Source organism: Elephantulus edwardii, unplaced genomic scaffold (genome assembly GCF_000299155.1).
Source record: "Elephantulus edwardii isolate Elephantulus edwardi_28Jun2011 unplaced genomic scaffold, EleEdw1.0 scaffold00122, whole genome shotgun sequence".
Classification (NCBI taxonomy): Eukaryota; Metazoa; Chordata; class Mammalia; order Macroscelidea; family Macroscelididae; genus Elephantulus; species Elephantulus edwardii.
The window spans coordinates 6,884,878-6,889,055 of record NW_006399872.1 but is presented as its reverse complement, the minus strand read 5'-3'; the positions used below and the strand labels follow the sequence as shown (position 1 = coordinate 6,889,055).

The 4,178-nt window shown below is 37.6% G+C and overlaps 1 pseudogene; it reads left to right on the top strand.

Annotated features, from left to right (window-relative positions):
* Positions 1 to 1,484: 1,484 nt before the first annotated feature.
* Positions 1,485 to 2,988, top strand: LOC102858927 (annotated as a pseudogene).
* The last annotated feature ends 1,190 nt before the right edge of the window (positions 2,989 to 4,178 follow it).

Sequence of the window (4,178 nt, the reverse complement as noted above, 5' to 3'; positions counted from 1 at the left end):
AGTGCTTCCACTTATTTGTGGCAATAACAGCTCTCTTAGGCAGGGATGGTATATTATGCTACAGGGTTAAGCTGTAGACTGTAATAGCCCATAATTTTCTGATATTCTCCACACTTCTGAGTTAAAACACATAAAGCATTTCCAGAGTCTTCCTGTACAAACAAGAAAACAATAAAAAATCCAAGTGGTAAGAAAGTTATTTTCAGACTATTTTGCTAAAGCTTCTTTTAGTTTATTAATAATTTTCTCATTTTCTGGTGAATTTGGAAAGAATCTTCTCTGAAATGTGTATATAGGGATTTATCTAACAAAGAGAAGAAATTAGGAATCCTAAATGCTACAGTAGCTGCAAAGTACCCAAGGTCCATATAATAGTTTCCGAGTTTGGAGAATAGGGGAAAAAAATTAGAATAGATTCTTTCCATTTTAGAATTGCTAGAAATGCCTCTGAATAAATAAAATAATCCAAAATATTTAACTGAAGGGTAAGCCAATGTAGGTTGTTGGGTGTTTTTCTGGCTTTTTACTTTTTTTTAAAAAAAAATTCTATTGGTTTGGTTTGCACACAAGTTTCTTATACATTGTGTTTCATACAGTCCTTTATTTGTTTTGTGTTTTCTGCAATCATTTATATACATGACCTAGCTATTCTAATGCAAGGAATATATCCCAAGGAAAATAGAACTGAGACACAAATGGAGATTTGTATGCATGTGTTCATAACAGTGTTATTCACAATAGCAAGAAAGTGAAAACAATCCAAATGTTCATCAACAAGTGAATGGAATTGGTAATTGTGGTGCATTCACACACTAGACTACCTGTAGTGTTAAAGAGCAAAGATTTTGTAAAATACCATATAACATGAGAAAGTCTAGAGAACATTATGCTGAGTGAACTAACTTAGTCTCATATGGATAAATACTACGTAAGACCATTATTCTAAAAACAAAAGGATACCTAGTAAGATGTGAATAGAAGTCCGAAAGGGGAGGAGGCAAGGGACAAAGGGGCAGAAAATAAGGAAGGGAGGAAATCACTAAGATAGACAAGTTTGGTAGATGGATGGTTGGAGCGTTAGAGTGGAGAGAAGGGATGAGAAAATTACAATTCTGACCTGAAAATGTAGAGTAGTGTGGACTTAGATCAAAAGTGCTTTTATTTTTTAAATTGTATGTCTTCTAATAGCTAAAAGGAAATTTAGTTTATTAACAAAAAGTACATTACCTTCAAAGAAAGCTGTGACTGGATTACTCTTGTTGTTGTTATGTGCCGTCGAGTCACTTGCGACTCATAGCGACCCTATGTACAACAGCTCTAAACTCTGCTCTGTCCTGTGCCAATCTCATTGTCTCTGACACACACATCCCAATCGTCCTAGTCACCGAATCAATCCACCTCCCGGAGGGCCTTCCCCTCCTGCGCCTGCCCTCCACCCTCCCAAGCATGATGTCCTTCTCCAAGGACCACTCTTTCCTTAAAACATGACCAAAGTATGCCAGATGATGTTTCAGAGAACCCTTGCTTCAAAGGAGTGACCCAGTTTAACCCTCTCGAGGATGAATCTGTTTGTTTTCTTAGCAGTCCATGGTACCCTCAGCACACTTCTCCAACACCAAGGCTCAAAAGCATCAATTATCCTTCTATCCTCCCTGGTCATTGTGATTGCAAAGACCACGGCCTGTACCAGACACACCTAGTCTCCAAAGACACACCGTTGCTCTTCAGTACTTTAGAGAGGTCCCTAATAGCAGATTTTCCCATCGCAATACGTCTTTTAATTTCCTGCCTACTGGTGCCAAGAGTGTTGGTTGTGGAGCCAAACAGACTAAAGCTTTGTACAATCTCAATCTCTTCACCATCCATCCTGATGCTGCCAATTTGTCCAGTGGTGAGAATCTTTGTCTAGGTGAAACAAAAGCGAAGCAGGAAGAGGAAGTGGAAGATCTGTTCTCTTGAAAGTGTTTAGCCACGACTATAAGAGAAGTGGGGAAGCTGATAAAAATTGAAATTGATGAAACAGACAAACCAGAGTGCAGAGAAGAAAACATTGTAGAACAAACCTACACCCCAGCAGAATGTGTAAGCCAGATGATAGACACCAAAGAGCCAGTAGGTAACAAAAAACTACTAGAACCAACACTACAGTGTTCATTGGATGCTCATGAAATTTGTCTTCAAGGTACTCAGTTGGATCCAAAACAAAGTTTGCTTGACCAAGGAGTGAAGTCTAATGGGGTCATACAGCTTAGTGTACAGGTTATTTATAACCAAGGAGTTGAGCCCAAGTGAAACATCCTTGAAATTGTTAAGCCTGCAGAAACTGTTGATGTGGTTTTTGGTCCTCATGCCCATCATGCTGAAGCCAAAGCATCTCATTGAGGAAGATCAAGTGATAACTTTGGATGGTATGAAGCACATTACCAATATGTCAGATGAAATCTCAGAACAATTGACAAGATGAACAGTTGCACTGGAAGTTTATAGGCAAGAGTAGAAATTCCTTCTAGTCCCCTGTGATCACATACAGTAGTCAACAGACCAGGGTCTGCACTGAGTGGTCCAGGTAATAAAGGAATTCAGCATAACTAATATAGACCTCCCAAACTCAACATTTTGGGAAGAGAATTACGTGGTCTCAATCAAGGAGATTTTTTTTCAGCAAGTTCCTTGGGGTGAAAATATCTCCAGTCACCTGGAATATGTATTAGCAAGCCAAAACCAAGAAATGAATGAGACAGTTATAATTGATCAACTGTGCAAATTATTCAAGCTTCAGTGCAGTCTGCTGCACCAGATATCATTAAACTTATAAATATTAGCATTAAGGCAACTAAAGTACAAAGAACGCCAAGGATCTTATGGCAGTCTATTCTAGAATTTTTTTATGGACAAGACGCTCAGAATTGTGTTTTTTGGGTTGATGATGAAGAAGAGTTCAAGCTAATTCAGACTTATCTTTTGCCCCAACATGAGGACAGCATATAAATAAACCTTCTATGAACTATGAGAAATTCAGCTATGCATGAAGGCATTATTATGATAGGCATGTCATGCTTTGTAAAACTCAAGACTAGATTGATGTCCAAGTTTGTATATGTTTGTGTATGTGTATGTGTATATGTATATGTATATGTATGTGTGTGTGTATTTGTTGTTGTTGCTGTTTGCCTTCAAGTCCTGCCAGAATTATTGTGACCCTATGAACAAAAGTCCTGAAGCCTTTCTATATGTATCAGCATTTATCAAAGTTTATAGAGTTTCTGAAGGAATGTTGTTTAAATAGTGGATGCCACTCCTGCTTCCAGGCTTGTTTTAATCAGGGAGCTCTGCCAAACACTGTCCACCATGGGTAACCATTATCACATTTGACACATCAGTGTCACAGTGTTCAGCTTCACAGCAACCACAAGTTACCTCTGGACAGCAAGTTGACAGACCACAGCTATACAACCTAAAAAATGCTTGACAAAAAAACAATCTAAAACAGGCCTGATGGTGTGGATTATAGTTACTCACCTTTGGCTTGGTAGCATCACTTTCTGTCCACTAGGTCAACTGAGCTCTCTCAATGTTATTGCTGTTGTTGTTAAGTGTCATCAAATCATAGGCAACTCATAGTGACCCTATGAACAAAAGACCTAAACACTTGTATAACTTTCATCCTTTCTCAAGGTTCATAGGGTTTCTGGAGGCAAGCTATTTCAGAAGTTCATACCACTCCTGCTTCCAAGCCTCCTGGGTGACTTGTTTCACGTATAGATTTAATAGATATGGGGAGTATAATTGTTGTAATTGCAAGGCCAGTAACTTACATATCTGATAGGTTTGTGAAGGCTTCCAAGCTTGTTTTAATCAGGGAGCTCCACCAAACAGTCTATATACATATGTAAGCATTATATACATATATAATATATATTGTATATGCATACACATATATATTATGTCTAATATGTACACATACACATATATTATATATAAAATATATATTATATATAAAATAATTATATAGGCTGGGCCAATAGATTCAGATATTCACGTTATTTAGGAAATCGAATGACAGTTAAGAGGGTAGGAAGGAGACTCAGGATATGACAATAAGATTAGATAGTGTTTAAAATGAACATATAGGCATTATTTATATGACTACAACCCAGAATAAGAGGTGCACTGCAAAG